Source organism: Anomaloglossus baeobatrachus, chromosome 7 (genome assembly GCF_048569485.1).
Source record: "Anomaloglossus baeobatrachus isolate aAnoBae1 chromosome 7, aAnoBae1.hap1, whole genome shotgun sequence".
NCBI classification, from domain to species: Eukaryota; Metazoa; Chordata; class Amphibia; order Anura; family Aromobatidae; genus Anomaloglossus; species Anomaloglossus baeobatrachus.
The window spans coordinates 198668042-198681786 of NC_134359.1; the positions used below are offsets into that span (position 1 = coordinate 198668042).

General features: G+C 41.3%; 20 non-coding genes across 20 annotated transcripts; 10 read left to right on the forward strand and 10 right to left on the reverse strand.

Moving 5' to 3' along the window:
- Nucleotides 1–652: 652 nt before the first annotated feature.
- Nucleotides 653–726, reverse strand: TRNAT-AGU (transfer RNA threonine (anticodon AGU)). Its single transcript has one exon. It is a non-coding gene; the product is annotated as a tRNA-Thr (tRNA).
- Nucleotides 727–1084: 358 nt separating this feature from the next.
- On the forward strand, nt 1085–1166 carry TRNAS-GCU (transfer RNA serine (anticodon GCU)). Its single transcript has one exon. It is a non-coding gene; the product is annotated as a tRNA-Ser (tRNA).
- A 774-nt stretch (nt 1167–1940) lies between these two features.
- Nucleotides 1941–2014, reverse strand: TRNAT-AGU (transfer RNA threonine (anticodon AGU)). The gene has a single exon. It is a non-coding gene; the product is annotated as a tRNA-Thr (tRNA).
- A 358-nt stretch (nt 2015–2372) lies between these two features.
- TRNAS-GCU (transfer RNA serine (anticodon GCU)) lies at nt 2373–2454 on the forward strand. Its single transcript has one exon. It is a non-coding gene; the product is annotated as a tRNA-Ser (tRNA).
- Nucleotides 2455–3228: 774 nt separating this feature from the next.
- On the reverse strand, nt 3229–3302 carry TRNAT-AGU (transfer RNA threonine (anticodon AGU)). Its single transcript has one exon. It is a non-coding gene; the product is annotated as a tRNA-Thr (tRNA).
- Nucleotides 3303–3660: 358 nt separating this feature from the next.
- Nucleotides 3661–3742, forward strand: TRNAS-GCU (transfer RNA serine (anticodon GCU)). Its single transcript has one exon. It is a non-coding gene; the product is annotated as a tRNA-Ser (tRNA).
- A 774-nt stretch (nt 3743–4516) lies between these two features.
- TRNAT-AGU (transfer RNA threonine (anticodon AGU)) lies at nt 4517–4590 on the reverse strand. The gene has a single exon. It is a non-coding gene; the product is annotated as a tRNA-Thr (tRNA).
- Nucleotides 4591–4948: 358 nt separating this feature from the next.
- TRNAS-GCU (transfer RNA serine (anticodon GCU)) lies at nt 4949–5030 on the forward strand. Its single transcript has one exon. It is a non-coding gene; the product is annotated as a tRNA-Ser (tRNA).
- Nucleotides 5031–5804: 774 nt separating this feature from the next.
- Nucleotides 5805–5878, reverse strand: TRNAT-AGU (transfer RNA threonine (anticodon AGU)). The gene has a single exon. It is a non-coding gene; the product is annotated as a tRNA-Thr (tRNA).
- Nucleotides 5879–6236: 358 nt separating this feature from the next.
- Nucleotides 6237–6318, forward strand: TRNAS-GCU (transfer RNA serine (anticodon GCU)). The gene has a single exon. It is a non-coding gene; the product is annotated as a tRNA-Ser (tRNA).
- A 774-nt stretch (nt 6319–7092) lies between these two features.
- Nucleotides 7093–7166, reverse strand: TRNAT-AGU (transfer RNA threonine (anticodon AGU)). The gene has a single exon. It is a non-coding gene; the product is annotated as a tRNA-Thr (tRNA).
- Nucleotides 7167–7524: 358 nt separating this feature from the next.
- TRNAS-GCU (transfer RNA serine (anticodon GCU)) lies at nt 7525–7606 on the forward strand. Its single transcript has one exon. It is a non-coding gene; the product is annotated as a tRNA-Ser (tRNA).
- Nucleotides 7607–8380: 774 nt separating this feature from the next.
- Nucleotides 8381–8454, reverse strand: TRNAT-AGU (transfer RNA threonine (anticodon AGU)). Its single transcript has one exon. It is a non-coding gene; the product is annotated as a tRNA-Thr (tRNA).
- Nucleotides 8455–8812: 358 nt separating this feature from the next.
- On the forward strand, nt 8813–8894 carry TRNAS-GCU (transfer RNA serine (anticodon GCU)). The gene has a single exon. It is a non-coding gene; the product is annotated as a tRNA-Ser (tRNA).
- Nucleotides 8895–9668: 774 nt separating this feature from the next.
- TRNAT-AGU (transfer RNA threonine (anticodon AGU)) lies at nt 9669–9742 on the reverse strand. Its single transcript has one exon. It is a non-coding gene; the product is annotated as a tRNA-Thr (tRNA).
- Nucleotides 9743–10100: 358 nt separating this feature from the next.
- On the forward strand, nt 10101–10182 carry TRNAS-GCU (transfer RNA serine (anticodon GCU)). The gene has a single exon. It is a non-coding gene; the product is annotated as a tRNA-Ser (tRNA).
- A 774-nt stretch (nt 10183–10956) lies between these two features.
- On the reverse strand, nt 10957–11030 carry TRNAT-AGU (transfer RNA threonine (anticodon AGU)). The gene has a single exon. It is a non-coding gene; the product is annotated as a tRNA-Thr (tRNA).
- Nucleotides 11031–11388: 358 nt separating this feature from the next.
- On the forward strand, nt 11389–11470 carry TRNAS-GCU (transfer RNA serine (anticodon GCU)). The gene has a single exon. It is a non-coding gene; the product is annotated as a tRNA-Ser (tRNA).
- Nucleotides 11471–12676: 1206 nt separating this feature from the next.
- Nucleotides 12677–12758, forward strand: TRNAS-GCU (transfer RNA serine (anticodon GCU)). Its single transcript has one exon. It is a non-coding gene; the product is annotated as a tRNA-Ser (tRNA).
- A 774-nt stretch (nt 12759–13532) lies between these two features.
- Nucleotides 13533–13606, reverse strand: TRNAT-AGU (transfer RNA threonine (anticodon AGU)). Its single transcript has one exon. It is a non-coding gene; the product is annotated as a tRNA-Thr (tRNA).
- Nucleotides 13607–13745: the final 139 nt, after the last annotated feature.

Consider the following 13745-nt stretch of genomic DNA (forward strand, 5'->3'; position numbering starts at 1 on the left):
GTGCATAAAAAAGAGAAGACGTCATCCGATGTAGGATGGCATAAGGCATGCCAAATGAAAACGGTGGGTTTTATTTTGCCAGATTGAGCATTGGTTTATGGCTGGTAAGGTTTGCATTAGTCCAACTCCAGACACCAGACAATGAAGGAGAAGAGATAAGGCCCACTCCGTTAGAGGCCAACTTAAAACCTTCAGTGAAAAAGCAAAGACTCATCAAAATGCTCTTCAGATCTTATGGTCTGGTTTCTACGTTTTTGGGCAGAGAAGTTGGCTGTGAAGTTCAGGTGATGCATTAACAATACAGTCTATGGATTGAGCTGTTTATGCATGGTTTTGACTTCCATCTTTGTTCTTGTTGTTTTCTTGCCCTTTCACTGTTCAAGAAGACTGCTATCAAACTTTTCTAGCAGGGAGAGATGCGCATGGAAGCATTTCAATCTGGCAAAAGAAAACCACTGTTTTTATTTGGCATGCTTGGTGCCATCCTACATCGCATGACATCTTCTTCCTTCTGAGCACTTAGACAGCACATATTTATAATTCCTTCATTCAACTATCTCAGAGATGTGAGAAAGACAAATTTGACATTAGTCTCTCACTATGAAAGGTGCCCTTTAAAAATCGAAACTTCTATACCGAGACTATGAAAAGAAGGCACTGCTGAGATTCGAACTCAGGATCTCCTGTTTACTAGACAGGCGCTATAACCAACTAAGCCACAGCACCTCTTTTCCTACTGACCGATAGTAAAGCAGCTTCTGGTAGAGTGGCCTTTTCTGATCTTCTTCAGTGTCATCTGATGTCTAGAGACAAACTAATGCAAATGCTATCTGGGATAAACCAATTTTCAGGGCTTCAATACAGACACGACATTCAATCTTCAGTAAAAATACTGTTATTAAAACCCTGAGCATTAGCTCATTTCTGATATGGTTTGAGCTAGTCTAACTCTTTTCATTATCCAGTGTAGGAGATGTGATAAGCTCCATTTTGCCAGAGGCCGATACACAATCTTTAGCTCAATTGCACAGACTAGTCAATATCCTCATCAGATCATATCACCTGATTTCAGGTTTCTCATGTAGACGAGGTGGCCGAGTGGTTAAGGCGATGGACTGCTAATCCATTGTGCTCTGCATGCATGGGTTCGAATCCCATCCTCGTCGGTTTAATCTCCTTCTTCCGTGTTGAAAGGCTTAGTTCCATTTTCAACCCAGGCGGTGGATATTTGACCTTCTCAAATCTCTGAGATAGTGCAATGAAGGAATCATAAATCTGTGCTGTCTAAGTGCATAAAAAAGAGAAGACGTCATCCGATGTAGGATGGCATAAGGCATGCCAAATGAAAACGGTGGGTTTTATTTTGCCAGATTGAGCATTGGTTTATGGCTGGTAAGGTTTGCATTAGTCCAACTCCAGACACCAGACAATGAAGGAGAAGAGATAAGGCCCACTCCGTTAGAGGCCAACTTAAAACCTTCAGTGAAAAAGCAAAGACTCATCAAAATGCTCTTCAGATCTTATGGTCTGGTTTCTACGTTTTTGGGCAGAGAAGTTGGCTGTGAAGTTCAGGTGATGCATTAACAATACAGTCTATGGATTGAGCTGTTTATGCATGGTTTTGACTTCCATCTTTGTTCTTGTTGTTTTCTTGCCCTTTCACTGTTCAAGAAGACTGCTATCAAACTTTTCTAGCAGGGAGAGATGCGCATGGAAGCATTTCAATCTGGCAAAAGAAAACCACTGTTTTTATTTGGCATGCTTGGTGCCATCCTACATCGCATGACATCTTCTTCCTTCTGAGCACTTAGACAGCACATATTTATAATTCCTTCATTCAACTATCTCAGAGATGTGAGAAAGACAAATTTGACATTAGTCTCTCACTATGAAAGGTGCCCTTTAAAAATCGAAACTTCTATACCGAGACTATGAAAAGAAGGCACTGCTGAGATTCGAACTCAGGATCTCCTGTTTACTAGACAGGCGCTATAACCAACTAAGCCACAGCACCTCTTTTCCTACTGACCGATAGTAAAGCAGCTTCTGGTAGAGTGGCCTTTTCTGATCTTCTTCAGTGTCATCTGATGTCTAGAGACAAACTAATGCAAATGCTATCTGGGATAAACCAATTTTCAGGGCTTCAATACAGACACGACATTCAATCTTCAGTAAAAATACTGTTATTAAAACCCTGAGCATTAGCTCATTTCTGATATGGTTTGAGCTAGTCTAACTCTTTTCATTATCCAGTGTAGGAGATGTGATAAGCTCCATTTTGCCAGAGGCCGATACACAATCTTTAGCTCAATTGCACAGACTAGTCAATATCCTCATCAGATCATATCACCTGATTTCAGGTTTCTCATGTAGACGAGGTGGCCGAGTGGTTAAGGCGATGGACTGCTAATCCATTGTGCTCTGCATGCATGGGTTCGAATCCCATCCTCGTCGGTTTAATCTCCTTCTTCCGTGTTGAAAGGCTTAGTTCCATTTTCAACCCAGGCGGTGGATATTTGACCTTCTCAAATCTCTGAGATAGTGCAATGAAGGAATCATAAATCTGTGCTGTCTAAGTGCATAAAAAAGAGAAGACGTCATCCGATGTAGGATGGCATAAGGCATGCCAAATGAAAACGGTGGGTTTTATTTTGCCAGATTGAGCATTGGTTTATGGCTGGTAAGGTTTGCATTAGTCCAACTCCAGACACCAGACAATGAAGGAGAAGAGATAAGGCCCACTCCGTTAGAGGCCAACTTAAAACCTTCAGTGAAAAAGCAAAGACTCATCAAAATGCTCTTCAGATCTTATGGTCTGGTTTCTACGTTTTTGGGCAGAGAAGTTGGCTGTGAAGTTCAGGTGATGCATTAACAATACAGTCTATGGATTGAGCTGTTTATGCATGGTTTTGACTTCCATCTTTGTTCTTGTTGTTTTCTTGCCCTTTCACTGTTCAAGAAGACTGCTATCAAACTTTTCTAGCAGGGAGAGATGCGCATGGAAGCATTTCAATCTGGCAAAAGAAAACCACTGTTTTTATTTGGCATGCTTGGTGCCATCCTACATCGCATGACATCTTCTTCCTTCTGAGCACTTAGACAGCACATATTTATAATTCCTTCATTCAACTATCTCAGAGATGTGAGAAAGACAAATTTGACATTAGTCTCTCACTATGAAAGGTGCCCTTTAAAAATCGAAACTTCTATACCGAGACTATGAAAAGAAGGCACTGCTGAGATTCGAACTCAGGATCTCCTGTTTACTAGACAGGCGCTATAACCAACTAAGCCACAGCACCTCTTTTCCTACTGACCGATAGTAAAGCAGCTTCTGGTAGAGTGGCCTTTTCTGATCTTCTTCAGTGTCATCTGATGTCTAGAGACAAACTAATGCAAATGCTATCTGGGATAAACCAATTTTCAGGGCTTCAATACAGACACGACATTCAATCTTCAGTAAAAATACTGTTATTAAAACCCTGAGCATTAGCTCATTTCTGATATGGTTTGAGCTAGTCTAACTCTTTTCATTATCCAGTGTAGGAGATGTGATAAGCTCCATTTTGCCAGAGGCCGATACACAATCTTTAGCTCAATTGCACAGACTAGTCAATATCCTCATCAGATCATATCACCTGATTTCAGGTTTCTCATGTAGACGAGGTGGCCGAGTGGTTAAGGCGATGGACTGCTAATCCATTGTGCTCTGCATGCATGGGTTCGAATCCCATCCTCGTCGGTTTAATCTCCTTCTTCCGTGTTGAAAGGCTTAGTTCCATTTTCAACCCAGGCGGTGGATATTTGACCTTCTCAAATCTCTGAGATAGTGCAATGAAGGAATCATAAATCTGTGCTGTCTAAGTGCATAAAAAAGAGAAGACGTCATCCGATGTAGGATGGCATAAGGCATGCCAAATGAAAACGGTGGGTTTTATTTTGCCAGATTGAGCATTGGTTTATGGCTGGTAAGGTTTGCATTAGTCCAACTCCAGACACCAGACAATGAAGGAGAAGAGATAAGGCCCACTCCGTTAGAGGCCAACTTAAAACCTTCAGTGAAAAAGCAAAGACTCATCAAAATGCTCTTCAGATCTTATGGTCTGGTTTCTACGTTTTTGGGCAGAGAAGTTGGCTGTGAAGTTCAGGTGATGCATTAACAATACAGTCTATGGATTGAGCTGTTTATGCATGGTTTTGACTTCCATCTTTGTTCTTGTTGTTTTCTTGCCCTTTCACTGTTCAAGAAGACTGCTATCAAACTTTTCTAGCAGGGAGAGATGCGCATGGAAGCATTTCAATCTGGCAAAAGAAAACCACTGTTTTTATTTGGCATGCTTGGTGCCATCCTACATCGCATGACATCTTCTTCCTTCTGAGCACTTAGACAGCACATATTTATAATTCCTTCATTCAACTATCTCAGAGATGTGAGAAAGACAAATTTGACATTAGTCTCTCACTATGAAAGGTGCCCTTTAAAAATCGAAACTTCTATACCGAGACTATGAAAAGAAGGCACTGCTGAGATTCGAACTCAGGATCTCCTGTTTACTAGACAGGCGCTTTAACCAACTAAGCCACAGCACCTCTTTTCCTACTGACCGATAGTAAAGCAGCTTCTGGTAGAGTGGCCTTTTCTGATCTTCTTCAGTGTCATCTGATGTCTAGAGACAAACTAATGCAAATGCTATCTGGGATAAACCAATTTTCAGGGCTTCAATACAGACACGACATTCAATCTTCAGTAAAAATACTGTTATTAAAACCCTGAGCATTAGCTCATTTCTGATATGGTTTGAGCTAGTCTAACTCTTTTCATTATCCAGTGTAGGAGATGTGATAAGCTCCATTTTGCCAGAGGCCGATACACAATCTTTAGCTCAATTGCACAGACTAGTCAATATCCTCATCAGATCATATCACCTGATTTCAGGTTTCTCATGTAGACGAGGTGGCCGAGTGGTTAAGGCGATGGACTGCTAATCCATTGTGCTCTGCATGCATGGGTTCGAATCCCATCCTCGTCGGTTTAATCTCCTTCTTCCGTGTTGAAAGGCTTAGTTCCATTTTCAACCCAGGCGGTGGATATTTGACCTTCTCAAATCTCTGAGATAGTGCAATGAAGGAATCATAAATCTGTGCTGTCTAAGTGCATAAAAAAGAGAAGACGTCATCCGATGTAGGATGGCATAAGGCATGCCAAATGAAAACGGTGGGTTTTATTTTGCCAGATTGAGCATTGGTTTATGGCTGGTAAGGTTTGCATTAGTCCAACTCCAGACACCAGACAATGAAGGAGAAGAGATAAGGCCCACTCCGTTAGAGGCCAACTTAAAACCTTCAGTGAAAAAGCAAAGACTCATCAAAATGCTCTTCAGATCTTATGGTCTGGTTTCTACGTTTTTGGGCAGAGAAGTTGGCTGTGAAGTTCAGGTGATGCATTAACAATACAGTCTATGGATTGAGCTGTTTATGCATGGTTTTGACTTCCATCTTTGTTCTTGTTGTTTTCTTGCCCTTTCACTGTTCAAGAAGACTGCTATCAAACTTTTCTAGCAGGGAGAGATGCGCATGGAAGCATTTCAATCTGGCAAAAGAAAACCACTGTTTTTATTTGGCATGCTTGGTGCCATCCTACATCGCATGACATCTTCTTCCTTCTGAGCACTTAGACAGCACATATTTATAATTCCTTCATTCAACTATCTCAGAGATGTGAGAAAGACAAATTTGACATTAGTCTCTCACTATGAAAGGTGCCCTTTAAAAATCGAAACTTCTATACCGAGACTATGAAAAGAAGGCACTGCTGAGATTCGAACTCAGGATCTCCTGTTTACTAGACAGGCGCTATAACCAACTAAGCCACAGCACCTCTTTTCCTACTGACCGATAGTAAAGCAGCTTCTGGTAGAGTGGCCTTTTCTGATCTTCTTCAGTGTCATCTGATGTCTAGAGACAAACTAATGCAAATGCTATCTGGGATAAACCAATTTTCAGGGCTTCAATACAGACACGACATTCAATCTTCAGTAAAAATACTGTTATTAAAACCCTGAGCATTAGCTCATTTCTGATATGGTTTGAGCTAGTCTAACTCTTTTCATTATCCAGTGTAGGAGATGTGATAAGCTCCATTTTGCCAGAGGCCGATACACAATCTTTAGCTCAATTGCACAGACTAGTCAATATCCTCATCAGATCATATCACCTGATTTCAGGTTTCTCATGTAGACGAGGTGGCCGAGTGGTTAAGGCGATGGACTGCTAATCCATTGTGCTCTGCATGCATGGGTTCGAATCCCATCCTCGTCGGTTTAATCTCCTTCTTCCGTGTTGAAAGGCTTAGTTCCATTTTCAACCCAGGCGGTGGATATTTGACCTTCTCAAATCTCTGAGATAGTGCAATGAAGGAATCATAAATCTGTGCTGTCTAAGTGCATAAAAAAGAGAAGACGTCATCCGATGTAGGATGGCATAAGGCATGCCAAATGAAAACGGTGGGTTTTATTTTGCCAGATTGAGCATTGGTTTATGGCTGGTAAGGTTTGCATTAGTCCAACTCCAGACACCAGACAATGAAGGAGAAGAGATAAGGCCCACTCCGTTAGAGGCCAACTTAAAACCTTCAGTGAAAAAGCAAAGACTCATCAAAATGCTCTTCAGATCTTATGGTCTGGTTTCTACGTTTTTGGGCAGAGAAGTTGGCTGTGAAGTTCAGGTGATGCATTAACAATACAGTCTATGGATTGAGCTGTTTATGCATGGTTTTGACTTCCATCTTTGTTCTTGTTGTTTTCTTGCCCTTTCACTGTTCAAGAAGACTGCTATCAAACTTTTCTAGCAGGGAGAGATGCGCATGGAAGCATTTCAATCTGGCAAAAGAAAACCACTGTTTTTATTTGGCATGCTTGGTGCCATCCTACATCGCATGACATCTTCTTCCTTCTGAGCACTTAGACAGCACATATTTATAATTCCTTCATTCAACTATCTCAGAGATGTGAGAAAGACAAATTTGACATTAGTCTCTCACTATGAAAGGTGCCCTTTAAAAATCGAAACTTCTATACCGAGACTATGAAAAGAAGGCACTGCTGAGATTCGAACTCAGGATCTCCTGTTTACTAGACAGGCGCTATAACCAACTAAGCCACAGCACCTCTTTTCCTACTGACCGATAGTAAAGCAGCTTCTGGTAGAGTGGCCTTTTCTGATCTTCTTCAGTGTCATCTGATGTCTAGAGACAAACTAATGCAAATGCTATCTGGGATAAACCAATTTTCAGGGCTTCAATACAGACACGACATTCAATCTTCAGTAAAAATACTGTTATTAAAACCCTGAGCATTAGCTCATTTCTGATATGGTTTGAGCTAGTCTAACTCTTTTCATTATCCAGTGTAGGAGATGTGATAAGCTCCATTTTGCCAGAGGCCGATACACAATCTTTAGCTCAATTGCACAGACTAGTCAATATCCTCATCAGATCATATCACCTGATTTCAGGTTTCTCATGTAGACGAGGTGGCCGAGTGGTTAAGGCGATGGACTGCTAATCCATTGTGCTCTGCATGCATGGGTTCGAATCCCATCCTCGTCGGTTTAATCTCCTTCTTCCGTGTTGAAAGGCTTAGTTCCATTTTCAACCCAGGCGGTGGATATTTGACCTTCTCAAATCTCTGAGATAGTGCAATGAAGGAATCATAAATCTGTGCTGTCTAAGTGCATAAAAAAGAGAAGACGTCATCCGATGTAGGATGGCATAAGGCATGCCAAATGAAAACGGTGGGTTTTATTTTGCCAGATTGAGCATTGGTTTATGGCTGGTAAGGTTTGCATTAGTCCAACTCCAGACACCAGACAATGAAGGAGAAGAGATAAGGCCCACTCCGTTAGAGGCCAACTTAAAACCTTCAGTGAAAAAGCAAAGACTCATCAAAATGCTCTTCAGATCTTATGGTCTGGTTTCTACGTTTTTGGGCAGAGAAGTTGGCTGTGAAGTTCAGGTGATGCATTAACAATACAGTCTATGGATTGAGCTGTTTATGCATGGTTTTGACTTCCATCTTTGTTCTTGTTGTTTTCTTGCCCTTTCACTGTTCAAGAAGACTGCTATCAAACTTTTCTAGCAGGGAGAGATGCGCATGGAAGCATTTCAATCTGGCAAAAGAAAACCACTGTTTTTATTTGGCATGCTTGGTGCCATCCTACATCGCATGACATCTTCTTCCTTCTGAGCACTTAGACAGCACATATTTATAATTCCTTCATTCAACTATCTCAGAGATGTGAGAAAGACAAATTTGACATTAGTCTCTCACTATGAAAGGTGCCCTTTAAAAATCGAAACTTCTATACCGAGACTATGAAAAGAAGGCACTGCTGAGATTCGAACTCAGGATCTCCTGTTTACTAGACAGGCGCTTTAACCAACTAAGCCACAGCACCTCTTTTCCTACTGACCGATAGTAAAGCAGCTTCTGGTAGAGTGGCCTTTTCTGATCTTCTTCAGTGTCATCTGATGTCTAGAGACAAACTAATGCAAATGCTATCTGGGATAAACCAATTTTCAGGGCTTCAATACAGACACGACATTCAATCTTCAGTAAAAATACTGTTATTAAAACCCTGAGCATTAGCTCATTTCTGATATGGTTTGAGCTAGTCTAACTCTTTTCATTATCCAGTGTAGGAGATGTGATAAGCTCCATTTTGCCAGAGGCCGATACACAATCTTTAGCTCAATTGCACAGACTAGTCAATATCCTCATCAGATCATATCACCTGATTTCAGGTTTCTCATGTAGACGAGGTGGCCGAGTGGTTAAGGCGATGGACTGCTAATCCATTGTGCTCTGCATGCATGGGTTCGAATCCCATCCTCGTCGGTTTAATCTCCTTCTTCCGTGTTGAAAGGCTTAGTTCCATTTTCAACCCAGGCGGTGGATATTTGACCTTCTCAAATCTCTGAGATAGTGCAATGAAGGAATCATAAATCTGTGCTGTCTAAGTGCATAAAAAAGAGAAGACGTCATCCGATGTAGGATGGCATAAGGCATGCCAAATGAAAACGGTGGGTTTTATTTTGCCAGATTGAGCATTGGTTTATGGCTGGTAAGGTTTGCATTAGTCCAACTCCAGACACCAGACAATGAAGGAGAAGAGATAAGGCCCACTCCGTTAGAGGCCAACTTAAAACCTTCAGTGAAAAAGCAAAGACTCATCAAAATGCTCTTCAGATCTTATGGTCTGGTTTCTACGTTTTTGGGCAGAGAAGTTGGCTGTGAAGTTCAGGTGATGCATTAACAATACAGTCTATGGATTGAGCTGTTTATGCATGGTTTTGACTTCCATCTTTGTTCTTGTTGTTTTCTTGCCCTTTCACTGTTCAAGAAGACTGCTATCAAACTTTTCTAGCAGGGAGAGATGCGCATGGAAGCATTTCAATCTGGCAAAAGAAAACCACTGTTTTTATTTGGCATGCTTGGTGCCATCCTACATCGCACGACATCTTCTTCCTTCTGAGCACTTAGACAGCACATATTTATAATTCCTTCATTCAACTATCTCAGAGATGTGAGAAAGACAAATTTGACATTAGTCTCTCACTATGAAAGGTGCCCTTTAAAAATCGAAACTTCTATACCGAGACTATGAAAAGAAGGCACTGCTGAGATTCGAACTCAGGATCTCCTGTTTACTAGACAGGCGCTTTAACCAACTAAGCCACAGCACCTCTTTTCCTACTGACCGATAGTAAAGCAGCTTCTGGTAGAGTGGCCTTTTCTGATCTTCTTCAGTGTCATCTGATGTCTAGAGACAAACTAATGCAAATGCTATCTGGGATAAACCAATTTTCAGGGCTTCAATACAGACACGACATTCAATCTTCAGTAAAAATACTGTTATTAAAACCCTGAGCATTAGCTCATTTCTGATATGGTTTGAGCTAGTCTAACTCTTTTCATTATCCAGTGTAGGAGATGTGATAAGCTCCATTTTGCCAGAGACCGATACACAATCTTTAGCTCAATTGCACAGACTAGTCAATATCCTCATCAGATCATATCACCTGATTTCAGGTTTCTCATGTAGACGAGGTGGCCGAGTGGTTAAGGCGATGGACTGCTAATCCATTGTGCTCTGCATGCATGGGTTCGAATCCCATCCTCGTCGGTTTAATCTCCTTCTTCCGTGTTGAAAGGCTTAGTTCCATTTTCAACCCAGGCGGTGGATATTTGACCTTCTCAAATCTCTGAGATAGTGCAATGAAGGAATCATAAATCTGTGCTGTCTAAGTGCATAAAAAAGAGAAGACGTCATCCGATGTAGGATGGCATAAGGCATGCCAAATGAAAACGGTGGGTTTTATTTTGCCAGATTGAGCATTGGTTTATGGCTGGTAAGGTTTGCATTAGTCCAACTCCAGACACCAGACAATGAAGGAGAAGAGATAAGGCCCACTCCGTTAGAGGCCAACTTAAAACCTTCAGTGAAAAAGCAAAGACTCATCAAAATGCTCTTCAGATCTTATGGTCTGGTTTCTACGTTTTTGGGCAGAGAAGTTGGCTGTGAAGTTCAGGTGATGCATTAACAATACAGTCTATGGATTGAGCTGTTTATGCATGGTTTTGACTTCCATCTTTGTTCTTGTTGTTTTCTTGCCCTTTCACTGTTCAAGAAGACTGCTATCAAACTTTTCTAGCAGGGAGAGATGCGCATGGAAGCATTTCAATCTGGCAAAAGAAAACCACTGTTTTTATTTGGCATGCTTGGTGCCATCCTACATCGCATGACATCTTCTTCCTTCTGAGCACTTAGACAGCACATATTTATAATTCCTTCATTCAACTATCTCAGAGATGTGAGAAAGACAAATTTGACATTAGTCTCTCACTATGAAAGGTGCCCTTTAAAAATCGAAACTTCTATACCGAGACTATGAAAAGAAGGCACTGCTGAGATTCGAACTCAGGATCTCCTGTTTACTAGACAGGCGCTATAACCAACTAAGCCACAGCACCTCTTTTCCTACTGACCGATAGTAAAGCAGCTTCTGGTAGAGTGGCCTTTTCTGATCTTCTTCAGTGTCATCTGATGTCTAGAGACAAACTAATGCAAATGCTATCTGGGATAAACCAATTTTCAGGGCTTCAATACAGACACGACATTCAATCTTCAGTAAAAATACTGTTATTAAAACCCTGAGCATTAGCTCATTTCTGATATGGTTTGAGCTAGTCTAACTCTTTTCATTATCCAGTGTAGGAGATGTGATAAGCTCCATTTTGCCAGAGGCCGATACACAATCTTTAGCTCAATTGCACAGACTAGTCAATATCCTCATCAGATCATATCACCTGATTTCAGGTTTCTCATGTAGACGAGGTGGCCGAGTGGTTAAGGCGATGGACTGCTAATCCATTGTGCTCTGCATGCATGGGTTCGAATCCCATCCTCGTCGGTTTAATCTCCTTCTTCCGTGTTGAAAGGCTTAGTTCCATTTTCAACCCAGGCGGTGGATATTTGACCTTCTCAAATCTCTGAGATAGTGCAATGAAGGAATCATAAATCTGTGCTGTCTAAGTGCATAAAAAAGAGAAGACGTCATCCGATGTAGGATGGCATAAGGCATGCCAAATGAAAACGGTGGGTTTTATTTTGCCAGATTGAGCATTGGTTTATGGCTGGTAAGGTTTGCATTAGTCCAACTCCAGACACCAGACAATGAAGGAGAAGAGATAAGGCCCACTCCGTTAGAGGCCAACTTAAAACCTTCAGTGAAAAAGCAAAGACTCATCAAAATGCTCTTCAGATCTTATGGTCTGGTTTCTACGTTTTTGGGCAGAGAAGTTGGCTGTGAAGTTCAGGTGATGCATTAACAATACAGTCTATGGATTGAGCTGTTTATGCATGGTTTTGACTTCCATCTTTGTTCTTGTTGTTTTCTTGCCCTTTCACTGTTCAAGAAGACTGCTATCAAACTTTTCTAGCAGGGAGAGATGCGCATGGAAGCATTTCAATCTGGCAAAAGAAAACCACTGTTTTTATTTGGCATGCTTGGTGCCATCCTACATCGCATGACATCTTCTTCCTTCTGAGCACTTAGACAGCACATATTTATAATTCCTTCATTCAACTATCTCAGAGATGTGAGAAAGACAAATTTGACATTAGTCTCTCACTATGAAAGGTGCCCTTTAAAAATCGAAACTTCTATACCGAGACTATGAAAAGAAGGCACTGCTGAGCTTCGAACTCAGGATCTCCTGTTTACTAGACAGGCGCTATAACCAACTAAGCCACAGCACCTCTTTTCCTACTGACCGATAGTAAAGCAGCTTCTGGTAGAGTGGCCTTTTCTGATCTTCTTCAGTGTCATCTGATGTCTAGAGACAAACTAATGCAAATGCTATCTGGGATAAACCAATTTTCAGGGCTTCAATACAGACACGACATTCAATCTTCAGTAAAAATACTGTTATTAAAACCCTGAGCATTAGCTCATTTCTGATATGGTTTGAGCTAGTCTAACTCTTTTCATTATCCAGTGTAGGAGATGTGATAAGCTCCATTTTGCCAGAGGCCGATACACAATCTTTAGCTCAATTGCACAGACTAGTCAATATCCTCATCAGATCATATCACCTGATTTCAGGTTTCTCATGTAGACGAGGTGGCCGAGTGGTTAAGGCGATGGACTGCTAATCCATTGTGCTCTGCATGCATGGGTTCGAATCCCATCCTCGTCGGTTTAATCTCCTTCTTCCGTGTTGAAAGGCTTAGTTCCATTTTCAACCCAGGCGGTGGATATTTGACCTTCTCAAATCTTTGAGATAGTGCAATGAAGGAATCATAAATCTGTGCTGTCTAAGTGCATAAAAAAGAGAAGACGTCATCCGATGTAGGATGGCATAAGGCATGCCAAATGAAAACGGTGGGTTTTATTTTGCCAGATTGAGCATTGGTTTATGGCTGGTAAGGTTTGCATTAGTCCAACTCCAGACACCAGACAATGAAGGAGAAGAGATAAGGCCCACTCCGTTAGAGGCCAACTTAAAACCTTCAGTGAAAAAGCAAAGACTCATCAAAATGCTCTTCAGATCTTATGGTCTGGTTTCTACGTTTTTGGGCAGAGAAGTTGGCTGTGAAGTTCAGGTGATGCATTAACAATACAGTCTATGGATTGAGCTGTTTATGCATGGTTTTGACTTCCATCTTTGTTCTTGTTGTTTTCTTGCCCTTTCACTGTTCAAGAAGACTGCTATCAAACTTTTCTAGCAGGGAGAGATGCGCATGGAAGTATTTCAATCTGGCAAAAGAAAACCACTGTTTTTATTTGGCATGCTTGGTGCCATCCTACATCGCATGACATCTTCTTCCTTCTGAGCACTTAGACAGCACATATTTATAATTCCTTCATTCAACTATCTCAGAGATGTGAGAAAGACAAATTTGACATTAGTCTCTCACTATGAAAGGTGCCCTTTAAAAATCGAAACTTCTATACCGAGACTATGAAAAGAAGGCACTGCTGAGATTCGAACTCAGGATCTCCTGTTTACTAGACAGGCGCTATAACCAACTAAGCCACAGCACCTCTTTTCCTACTGACCGATAGTAAAGCAGCTTCTGGTAGAGTGGCCTTTTCTGATCTTCTTCAGTGTCATCTGATGTCTAGAGACAAACTAATGCAAATGCTATCTGGGATAAACCAATTTTCAGGGCTTCAATACAGA